Source organism: Stegostoma tigrinum, chromosome 2 (genome assembly GCF_030684315.1).
Source record: "Stegostoma tigrinum isolate sSteTig4 chromosome 2, sSteTig4.hap1, whole genome shotgun sequence".
Taxonomy (NCBI): domain Eukaryota; kingdom Metazoa; phylum Chordata; class Chondrichthyes; order Orectolobiformes; family Stegostomatidae; genus Stegostoma; species Stegostoma tigrinum.
The window spans coordinates 35,283,566-35,295,997 of NC_081355.1; the positions used below are offsets into that span (position 1 = coordinate 35,283,566).

Genomic DNA, 12,432 nt, shown 5'->3' on the forward strand with positions numbered 1-12,432 from the left:
TACTGTGGCTGTATTGCAAATATAATTTTAGACCACAACGTGAATGTTGACTGAATTTCCTTTTGGATGCAATGACACTCCTAAATACATACATAGGCTTCAAATGCATTTTTTGTTTTAAAGCTGCACACTCCTCTGTGCAACATTAAATGGCCAAAATATCTTGTGCACATTTTTAGAGAAATTGTTCAAATTTGACACAAAATAATAGAGTAGATGTTGAGAAGATGTTCCCAGTAGTGGGGGAATCTCAAACAGGAGAGCATATTTACAGACTTAGGGGATACTTAATTAAAACTGAGATGCGAGGGAATTTTTTTCCCCTAGAGGGCAGTGAATATCTGGAATTCTTTCTGCAGAATGTTCTCCAGAGCATGAAAATGTATTTAAAGAGGAAGTAGATTTTTTTGAAACATTATGGAATTGAGAGCTGAGGTCCCAGCATGAAAGAGGCATTGAAGACTGCGGCAGATCAGCAATGGTCTTGTTAAGTGACAGGTTGAGACTGAGGGGCCAAATGGCCTTCACTTGCTTCTTTTTTTTAATGTTCTTTTAACAAAAATCAGAGAGTGAAGACCATGGGACCACTTTCCCCTAAGAATCAAACTCTGCTAGCTCAACAAAGTAGCACTGAATAAATACTGCATTTCCTTTTATAAGCATTCTTCATTTTGGAATGTCTAAGTAAACATTGTGTCCTAGTTTTTTGTTACCTATTTTGCAATCTGATATCATATGTCCACAAGGTGTTGTTTTGCCTAGGCTTGCAAATCAGGAGCCTACTGAAATTGTACTTCCATTCTTGATTAGAACTGATCTCAAGAAAGTTGAAAATGCATTTGGTGATAAAGGCAACTCACTACAAAAGGGCAACAAACTCCACGTAAAGGCATGAAATAAGGAATTTCACCTCCTGTCAGTGTTTGTCATCTGTTCAGCGCAAACAAGTAACTAAAACATATTGTAATTCAATTACATACCAGCAAAACGTTAAAATCAATTTTGAGCAAAACTACAGCTGTTGTCTATTCAAACTGTCAATTCAATGCTGAAGTAACACAAACCTCTACGAGGGGCAAGAGGTGCAAGAAAGAACATCAGTTCTCTTTTTAAACAAATGAAGCATTATTTTACATGAAAAATATTAGACATACCATTTAACTTCACTATGTAATCACTAAAGATTATAAGTGGGACCAGAAGTCATGCAGGAATTGTTTAAAGCAGCAGCATTCAACATCAAGCATATATAAAGATGGAACCATCCATATGAGTTGACCTCAGCTTATTCAACTTCAATTTCAATCCCAGGTGAAGTATTACAGTCCAAAAGATTTGACTTTCCAGGTTTCTAATAAGCCTGAATCCATCTGTATGCTCCAACAAATGTTCCACCAAGAAAAGTGGTGTTTGTCTCTGAACAAGCAACTGTAAATGCTGAAATAACTGGCCGACAAGATCATACTTCTATGTAGCCATGAATCAAAAACTAATGAATAGTCTTTTTCAGTTTGGTTGGCAAGCTCTTTTGATAGAAAGTTGTTGAAATGCCAGTAGCAGATTCAGTTTGACAGAAAGAAAACTTCAGCTGGTCTGTGTGAACAGTCAAGCTTTCTCATGGAAACTCCAAGGGGTGTTGTGCCACATCTATCACCTCAATTGCGAAAGTAGATCTTGTGTGCTCGAGATTTGAAAAGGTCAAATCAGTCAGTAGAATTAGAAAGGTAGATCATTTAAGTTTTCAACCAAAAAATGAAGGGTCACAACTGTGAACTTGTGCGTACACACAATTCAAAGCTCGTAAGTATAAAGTGGCACGCCCGAATCTGAACTGGCCAAGTTAATATGGTGGCCCATTATTGGACAGAATAATCATCTTCTACACCAGAGGGCACTGAATTGTAACTTCGAGTTGTGAAAAAATGCAGGAAGGCAGCGCAGGTGTCCCCTCTGGTCATCTCCCTCCAAAACAGGTATACCGTTTTGGATACTGTTGGGGGAGATGGCTCATCAGGGGAAGACAGCAGTAGCCACGTTCATGGCACCGAGGCTGGCTCTGCTATACAGAAGGGTGGGAAAGAGAGTGGAAGGGCTATAGTCATAGGGGACTCAATTGTGAGGAGAGTAGATAGGCGGATCTGTGGTTGAAAATGAGACTCCCGATGGTATGTTGCCTCCCAGGTGCATGTGTCACGGATGTTTCAGATTGATTGCAGGACATTCTGAAGAGGGTTGGTGAACAGCCAGCTGTCGTGGTGCATACAGGCACCGATGATGGAGGTAAAAAACAGGATGAGGTCCTACAAGCAGAAGTTAGGGAGTTGGGAGGCAAGTTAAAAAGTAGGACCTAAGAAGTAGTAATCTCAGGATTGTTACCAGTGCCACGTGCTAGTGAGAGTAGAAATGAAAGAATAGGCAGGATAAATGTGTGGCTTGAGAGATGGTGCAGGAGGGAAAGGTTCAGATTTTTGGGACAATGGGACCAGTCCTGGGGGAGGTGGGACTATTACAAATTGGACGGTCTACACCTAGGCAGAACTGGAAGCAATGTCCTAGGGGGTGCTTTTGCTAATGCTGTTGGGGAGGGTTTAAACTAATGCGGCAGGGGGATGGGAGCCAAATGAGATGGATAGTGGACAGTAAGGAGGTAGTAACTAAAGCCTGTAAGGAACTAGATAATGAAGTCAGTGTGACTAACAGGAAGAGTAGGCAGAGGGCAGATTATGAACACAAGAAGGGACAGGTGGTCTGAGGTGCATTTGTTTTAATGCGAGAAGTGTAGTAGGTAAGGCAGATGAACTTAAGGCTTGGATTAGTACCTGGGAGTATGATGTTATTGCTATTACTGAGACTTAGTTGAGGGCAGGGCAAGACTGGCAACTAAATATCCCAGGACATAGATGCTTCAGGCAGGATAGAGAGGGAAGTAAAGGGAGTGGAAGAGTTGCATTATTGGTCAAAGAGGAGATCACAGCTGTGTTGAAGGAGGGCACTACGGAGGACTTGAGCAGTGAGGCAATACGGGCAGAGCTCAGAAATAGGAAGCATGCGGTAACAAATGTTGGGGCTATACTACAGGCCTCCCAACAGGGAGCGTGAGATAGAGGTACAAACATGTAGACAGATTACAGAAAGATGTAGGAGCAACAGGGTGATGGTGGTGATGATAGGAGATTTTAATTTTCCCAACATTGACCAAGATTCACTTCGTGTTAGGGGTTTAGATGGAGCAGGATTTGTAAGGAGCATCCAGGAGGGTTTTCTAGAGCAGTACGTAAATAGTCTGACTCAGGAAGGAGCCATATTGGACCTGGTGTTGGGGAATGAGCCTGGCCAGGTGGTTGAAGTTTCAGTAAGGGATTACTTTGAGAAGAGTGATCAAAATTCTGTACATTTTAGAATACGCACGGACAAAGACGGGAATGATCCTAAAGGAAGAGAGTGCTAAGTTGGGGGAAGGCCAACTATAGCAAGATGCGTCAGGAGCTAGGGAATGTGGATTGGGAACAGCTGTTTGAGGGTAAAGCCACATTTTATATGTGGGAGGCTTTTAAAGAGGTTGATTAGAGTGCAGCACAACTATGTCCCTGTGAAAATGAGGGATAGAAAGAGCAAGATTAGGGAACGATGGATGACAGGTGAAATTGTGAGACTAGCAAAGAAGAAAAAGGAAGCATACATAGGGTCTAGGCGACTGAAAACAGACGAAGCTTTGGAAGAATATCGGGAAAGTAGGACCAATCTGAAACGAGGAATTAGGAGGGCTAAAAGGGGGTCATGAAATATCTTCAGCAAACAGGGTTAAGGAAAATCCCACAGCCTTTTATTCGTACATAAGGAGCAAGAGGGTAACTACAGAAAGGGTTGGCCCACTCAAGGACAAAAGGAGGGAAGTTATGCGAGGAGTCAGAGAAAATGAGTTAAGATTCTTAATGAGTACTTTGCGTTGGTATTTACTGCGGAGAGGGACATGACGGATGTTGACGTTGGGGATAGATATTTGATTACTCTCCGTCAAGTAGGCATAAGGAGTGTGGGTAAGTGTTGGGAATTCTAAAAGGCATTAGGGTGGACAAGTCCAATGGTCCAGATGGGATCTATCCCAGGTTACTGAGGGAAGTGGGAAGGGAAATAGCTGGGGCCTTAACAGATATCTTTGCAGCATCCTTGAGCACTGGTGAGGTCCCGGAGGACTGGAGAATTGCTAATGTTGTCCCCTTATTTAAGAAGGGTTGCAAGGATAATCCAGGTTATTATAGACTGATGAGCCTGACATCAGTGGTGGGAGGCTGCTGGAGAAGATACTGAGGGATAGGATCTATTTACATTTAGAAGAAAATGGGCTCATTAGTGATAGGCAGCATGGTTTTGTGCAGGGAAGGTCATGTCTTACCAACTTGATAGAATGTTTTGTGCAAGTGACAAAATTGATGGATGAGGGGAGGGCTGTAGATGTCATATACATGGACTTCAGTAAGGCGTTTGATAGGGTTCCCCATGGTAGGCTGATGGAGAAAGTGAAATTGCATGCAGTCCAGGGTGTACTAGCTAGATGGACAGAGAAATGGCTGGGCAACAGGAGACAGTTGTAGTGGAAGGGAATTTTTCAAAATGGAGAACTATGACCAGTGGTGTTCCACAGGGATACGTGTTTGAACCACTGTTGTTTGTGATATACATATTAATCTGGAGGAAGGTGCAGATAGTCTGATTAGCAAGTTTGCAGATGCCACTAAGATTGGTGAAGTAGCAGATAGTGAAGGGGACTGTCAGAGAATGCAGCAGAATATAGATAGATTGCAGAGTTGGGCAGAGAAATGGCAGATGGAGTTCAATCCAGGCAAATGCAAGGTGATGCATTTTGGAAGATCCAATTCAAGAGTAAACTATACAGTAGATGGAAAAGCCCTGGGGAAAACTGATGCACAGAGATCTGAGTGTTCATGTCCACTGTACACTGAAGGTGGCAAAGCAGGTTGATGGGGGTGGTCAAGAAGGCGTATAGCATGCTTTCATTCATTGGACAAGGTATTGAGTACAAGAGTCAGCAGGTCATGTTACAGTTGTATAGGACTTTGGTTTGACCACATTTGGAATACCGTGTACAGTTCTGGTCGCCACATTTACCAAAGGGATGTGGATGCTTTGGAGATGACGCAGAGGAGGTTCACCAGGATGTTGCCTGGTACGGAGGGAGCTAGCTATGAAGAGAGGTTGAGTAGATTAGGATTATTTACATTAGAAAGACAGAGGTTGAGGAGGGGACCTAAGTGAGGTGTACAAATTCGTGACAGGTATAGGCAGTGTGGATAGCAAGAAGCTTTTTCCTCCCCCAGAGTGGGGGACTCCATTAAATCGGGGTCACGATTTCAAGGTGAGGGGGTAAAAGTTTAAGGGAGATATGCAAGGCAAGTTCTTTACACAGAGGGTGGTGGGTGCCTGGAACACATTGCCAGCAGAGGTGGTAGAGGCGGGCACAATAGCATCATTTAAGATGTATCTAGACAGATACATGAGTGGAAAAGGAGCAGGGGGATATAGATCCTTGAAAAATAGGTGACAGGTTTAGATAGAGGATCTGGATTAACACAGGCTGGGAGGGCCAAAGGGCCTGTTCCTGTGCTGTAATTTTCTTTGTTCTTTGAGTGAAAGATCAATCACTGCTACTAATGATTTCAACTTTTCATCTGTGCTTCTAATTTCACAGCAATATTAGCAAAGAGGTCCCAGACTCATTTTAAGGATGCTTTAAGCACAAAACCTCTCATGAGAGAAAGAGAAGCAGCTTTCTGGGTTTTTGATGGAGGTTGGGGTAAAACACACGATCGATGTCTTGTTTGAGCAAATTCCCATCATTTGCTATTTGAAACACTATGTGATAGCTTCACAAGTTTAGATCGGGCCCCTTATCTAAGGGGGAGTCACAGTGGCATTGGACACAGTCCATAGAAGCTTCACTAGGGTGATATCAGAAATGAAGGGATTATCTTTTTAAGAAGAATTTGAGCTTGCATTCAATGCAGTTTACAAGAATGAGAGGCAACCTTATTGAAACATACATGATTCTTAGTGGACTTGACTGACACACATGAACATGAAAAGAATACTTCTCCTTGTGAGAAGTCTATGATGTGAGGACATAATCTAAGAACAAGGGGTGATATTTTTAAAATCACAGAATCATCAAATCCTTGTGATAAGGAAAAAAAGTGCAGCCCATCAAATTTGCACTGAACCTGCGAAGAGCGTTCAGTACTCCCCCGACCCTAGTCCATGGCTAATCCACTTAGCCTGCATGTGTCTAGACATCAGAGGGCAATTTGGCAGAACCAATCCACCTAACCCGCACATCTTTGGAAGGCATTTCTTCCGAGTGTAATGAATTGGTAGAATTCTTTACCACAAAAGCTGTAGAGACAGGTCATTTAGAATATTCAAGGCTGAGATAGACAGATTTTTAAATCCGTCAGGGGATTGAAGGTTATGGCAAAATGGAAGGATAATGGAGTTGAGCATTATCCAATCAGCCATCATCTCACTGAATGGCAAATCAGATTTGATAGGCGGAATGACCTCCATCTGCTTTTACATCTTGTGGATTGTGTAATATAAGTTCAAACAAGTGTGAAGGAATTTAAAAATCTGAAGGTTTTGATGGTGAAAAAAACCCAGAATGAGATTAATGCATTCATTGGGTTACACTGGATGTTGTAGACATCACAATAAACATGCCTACGTTTCAAAACATGATGGAATGGAAGCTCATGTTCAGTACTCACGAATCACAGCAGTACACTTAACCTTACTGCAAAACATCAGCTTGCCAGAAATTACAATTGATACTGAGCTGACAGCTGATTTACATTAACAACGTTGCCAAGAAGAGAATGCAGTACTATCTAATCCAGCCACATGTAAAACAGGATCTCATATGCCTGAGGATTTGGGAATAAAGCTGTTTTTAAAGGCTTTAAAAAGGATGGTTTTTAGTAAGGAATTTCCTACTCCCAGTGCTCACAAATAAGGATGGTCAGGGTATTACAGTTTGTGGAATAAATTACCAGGAAAAATCATTAGACATATTAGCCTGTTCTTCCTTGAATGCCAAATGACCTTCAGCCAGAGATGACAGTCTCAATCTGTTCCAAGAGATAGCATCCGAGATAGCAGAGTAATCCCTTAATACGACACTAATCAATAGCTGAATATTTGCATGCAAATTTATGGAAAAAAAAGGTATGATTTGTGACAATAAATTTGATGTTAGTAAAAGCTGACACGTAAGCAATAATCTCTCAGTTTTGTGTATGTCTGTCCCACCGTACAACTGTCAAGATGATACCGTGCAGGTTACTTCAAAAGTTGTTGCTTTTGAAGCAGTGTACATGCATGACTGTGCTTAAAAAAGCAACATGCATTGAACAAAACAAATCGCATACAATAAAGTAGATTTAGACGGATCATTTTAAATATACCCTAAAGTTTCAAGCCTTTCTTCATAACTAAATTCTGTCCTAGGTAAGATGAAGTCTGAGACTAGTGAGAATAATGTATAGGGCAAACAATTCACCTGCCCTCAGTGCAGAACCATGCAAGAATATTGATAAAGTAGTAAACAATTAATTAAAGCAGCTAAGGTTGTAGTTTAATGTTTATAAACCCAGGTTACTTTGCAACAAACCTGATTTTAAATATAACATTTAAAATGTAAAACTGTACTAACTATCCAGTCTTTTTTCATAAGAGATAGTAAGAGTTGCCGATGCTGGAGTCAGAGATAACTGTGTGGAGCTGAAGAAGCATAGCAGGCCAGACACATCAGAGGAGCAGGAAAGTTGACATTTCAGGTTGGGACCCTTTTTCAGAAATGGGGGAAGCGAGCTCAGCAATAAATTGAAAGAGGAGCGGCGGAGCTGGGGAAGGTAGGTGGGATGGTGATAAGTGATTGCAGATAGGCAGTGGTTGGGATTGGTAAGTGAGGTGGGTGGAGCGGATAGGTGGCAGAGAACATGGACAGGTTGTGTCAGGTCAAGGAGGCAGGGATAAGAGGGAGGGCTGGTCATGGGATGAGATCGGGGTGGGGAGATTCAGAAACTGGTAATATCCACATTTAGGCCTTTGGGCTGTAGGGTCTCAAGATGGAATATGAGGTGCTGCTCCTCCAGTTTGTGGGTGGCATCATTGAGACACAGGAGACAGCCTAGGATGGGCATATCACCCAGGGAGTGGGAGGGGGGGTTCATAAATTGTCTTATAGAATGAACTTCTGTAAATCACCATTTCACTCCATTGATTCCTGGATCTTCTTCAAAGAGATCAAAAATGACCAAACAAAATGTTTTATGCCGAAGGGAAGAGAGGCTGATCTTTAGATCTGCATCGTGAAGAAGATCTAAAATATAGTATCATTGGTCCAGATATTCTGATGGCCAGATAGTCACTGGAGCAGCAGTGACTGGAGTTTCACATCAGGAACCATAGGGAGTTCCAGATGCAGTAGACTCCTTTAGAATTGCCCAGGAAATCAAAAGATTCCGATGGCCAATTCCCCTGCTTCTCACATCTACCAAAATCTGAGCCATCGATGTAGCAGAGGAAGAGGTGAAGGATAGTGCCAGTGTAGCAGCAGCACAGGGATTGTTCCACGTATCCTACAAAGAGGCAGGCATAGATTGGGCCCGTGCAGGCCCCCACAGCCACCCGCTTAGTCTGTAGGAAGTGAAGGAGTTAAAGGAGAAGTTGTTAAGGATAAGGAAACGTTCGGGTTAAGCAGATGAAGATGTTGGAGGAGGGAGACTGGTTGGGCCTGTGGGAGAGGAAGAAGCAGAGGGCTTTTAGGCCATCCGCAAGGGGGATGTTGGTGTACAGGGATTGGATGTCGATAGTGAAGATGAGGTGTTGGAGACCAGGAAATTGGAAGCCCTGTAGGAGGTGGAGGGTGTGGGTTGTGTCCCAGACAGAGGTGGGAGTTCATGGACCGGGGGGAGAAAACAGAGCCACAGTAGGCGGACATACCGTCAGTGCAGCAGGAACAGACAGAGACAACGGATTGGCCAGGGCAGTCAAGTTTGTGAATTTTGGGAAGGAGGCAGAAACAGGTGATGCAAGTTTGGGGAACGATGAGGTTGGAGGCTGTGGCGGGAGGTCATGGGAGGCGAGGAGATTGTGACTGTTTTGAGAGATGATGTTTTGGTTGTCAGGGGTGCAGTCATGGTTATGGGACGGTCGAAGGTGGTGTCAGAGAGTTGGTGCCTGGCCTCGGCTATGTTAAAGTCAGTGCCATACCACTACCGCACCTCCCAAGTCAGGTTTCACTGTGGAATCTGACTTGTCTAGTTTTACCATCAACAGGAATCATAATATTAACAGAAAAGATAAATTATTCCTGTTAATATCTATCCTAAATTTCTTATAAATGGAGGTTGCTTGCAAAGTCAAATTAGGACAATCCAAACCTAATGAGTTGACAGTAGTTTTGTGTGTTGCAGTCTTGAGGGTATACAAATTATGTCACAAATTGGTCATCTGGTTACTGAAAATGTAAAAGAATTTAGGCTGGCCACAACAGAGCCCATGGATACAGTTGTGGTATTTCTTTTCACACCATCATTTTATGACTCATTCACAGACTTTGCAGCAGTCACTTTTGATATAAAAATGTCACAGCCCAGCAAGCCACTGTTGCTACATTAAAATGAACAACTAGTTGTATGAAAATGGGGGAATACATGGGTATTATTATGAAAGCAACGATTTAACACTTGTGCAGTTAGAGGACAAGAGCAGTAAATTGGAGAGTCTGAAGCAAGATTACAAGTAAGAGGTTGCTCTATTCCTCAAAATTATAGATTATGTGCATGAGATTCCCATGAAAATAAATAAATACTGAGGCAATTAATGCAGCTATTTTGGAAAGCTGCTAATATTTACCTTATGAAAGTGTGGAACATTACAGGGTCAAACAAACACAGCAAAACTACTGCAACTGGAGTCCTGACCAAACTGGAGAATTGCTGCTCAAAAGCACATTTAACAGAGCTACAGGTGCATCTTGATTTAAATGATGTCTTTTTGAGACCAATGAAAAACTTTAAATTATCGACTTTTGATGTATCTCATTTTACTAATTGTCTTCTGTAGGGATTTGAATTAATGAACACCTATAAGTGTGCATTATTAATGATACGATGCTATGAGATTTGATGCACCAACGTTCTATTTCCAATGCAAGTACATGATTTAACCTTTGAATAAAATTCAGCTTTAGATACAAGTGTACACAATCCCAATGTAGACGGGAATGTCTTTCTAAGAACCCAAAGGTAATCAACAGGTCCTTCAAAACTCAGAAAATTTATGTCAAAGGATGGACCAGTCAGCCCATGTCTGCGCTGCTCAATACAGAGTCACCCAGCTGAATCCCACAATTTGGCTCTTGGCAGTGTAAGTTAGGGTGCTTCAAGTGCTCACAGAATGACAGAATGGTTAGAGCATAAGAGGGATTTCATTTGGTCTGACATGTCTGTTCCATTTCTGCAAAAGTCAGCTAGTCTCACTTCCCAAATGTTTTCTTCATAGCCTTGCAAAGTACAAATCCTTTTCAAAATGGTAAGGGTTTCTTGCCTCTATCACTCTTTCAGGCTTTCACTTTAGGGCTCTCACCATTCTTCATGTCCTCTGCCACTTGCTTCGAGTCCATGCCCCATGATTATTTACCCCTTTGGTATACACACTATCCAAGCCCCTCTTAAGTTTATACTCAACAACTAAATCTCCCTCAGCCTCCTGCGCTCTAAAGAATGCAGTCCCAACCTATCCAAAACTGAAGATATTGGAGAAACTCAATACTTCTGGAAGTATCTTTAGAGAAAGGAATGGGGTTAATACTTCAAGCTGAACTTCAAACTAACCTATCCAATTTTTACTTATAGTTAAGCATTTCCATTCCTGGTGATATTCCTGTAAATCTCCTTTGTACTGTCTCTAATGTCATCTCATCCTTCCTTTAAAGAATTGTACCCTCCTGTTTTGATTAATTCAAGCATAACTTCCTTGGTTTTATATTCTTTGCCTTGACTAATAAAGGCAGTGCACTGTTCCCCTATTTACTTGCCCTGCTTCCTTTAAGGGTATCAATGACCCTTTGCTCTCCCACACATTTCAGCATCCTACTACATACCGACATTCCATTCCTTTGTTCCTCCTAAATGCATCATCTCATACTACTTTGGATTGAATTCCACTAGCCACTTTTGTCCACCTGGCTAGGCCATTATACGTCTTCCTGCATCCTACAGTTCTCTTCCTCATTATCAAGTAATGGCAAATTTTGATATAATTTACAACTTCTTAATCATGTCCTTAACTCTAAGCTTAAATCATTGATATCACAAAGTGCATGAGAAATTGAGGGAGGCTACCTAGCCCAATGAGCCTGCTCTACGATTCAATAAGACCATAGTTGATCTTTTTGAGACTCAACTCCACTTACCCGCCCACTCACCATAACCTTAATTCCTTTACTGTTCAAAAATCGATCTTTGCCTTAAAAACAAAGAGTCAGCCTCAACTGCTTCTCTAGGCAAAGGAATGTAGAGAATAACCTGTCATAGATTTCTGCTAAATCACACAAAAAAAGCCTTCTATCATCTTTTGCTTTCATATGCTAAACTAGTTCAGATCTAGCTTGTTCTTGGATTCCACAAACTGTTATAACCAGTCTACTATGAAGGGCGTTGTCAAATCTCATGCTAAAATTCCACGTCAACATCATCAAATGGGCCTCTGTCACATACCTTCTTGCTACCTGTTCAAGAAAAATTCAATCAAACTTGTCAAACATAGCCTTCCCTGAACAAATGCACACTGACTGTCCTTGATTAATCTATGCCCTTCTAAATGAGGAATTACATTGCTCCTCAGAAAATGTTTTACAGGCTTGCAAACCACAGAAGTTAGACTAGCTTTAATTACTCAGGATATCCCCACCATATTTTAAACACTCACACAGCATTAGTAATTCTCCAGTGCTCTGGCACTGTGGCTGCAATCAGAGAGGACTGGAAAATCAGAGCTTGGTACTAAGAGATGGCAGGAGAAATAGTAAATGCACTAAAAATTTACTGGGGTCTGGGGCAGTTCCAGCAGATTGGAAAACAGCAAATGTGACTCCACTGTTGAAAACAAAAGGTAGATAAAAGATGGGAAATTATAGGCCAGTTAGCTTCAGTTCTGTAGTGGGCAAAACGTTTGACTCTATCAAGGAAGAAATAGCAAGACATCCACATAGAAATCGTCCCATTGGGCACACAGTGTATGGGTTTATGAAGGGCAGGTCATAGTTAACTAATTTACTGGAATTCAATGAAGACATTACAGACGTACTGGACAACAAGAACCCAGTAGATGTGATGTATCTAGATTTCCAAAAGG

At 41.8% G+C, this 12,432-nt stretch overlaps 1 protein-coding gene across 7 annotated transcripts in view; it reads right to left on the reverse strand.

The window, feature by feature from the left end:
* LOC125463953 (F-actin-uncapping protein LRRC16A-like) overlaps positions 1–12,432 on the reverse strand; it is a 397,615-nt gene that overhangs the window by 45,769 nt on the left and 339,414 nt on the right. The window lies entirely within an intron of this gene.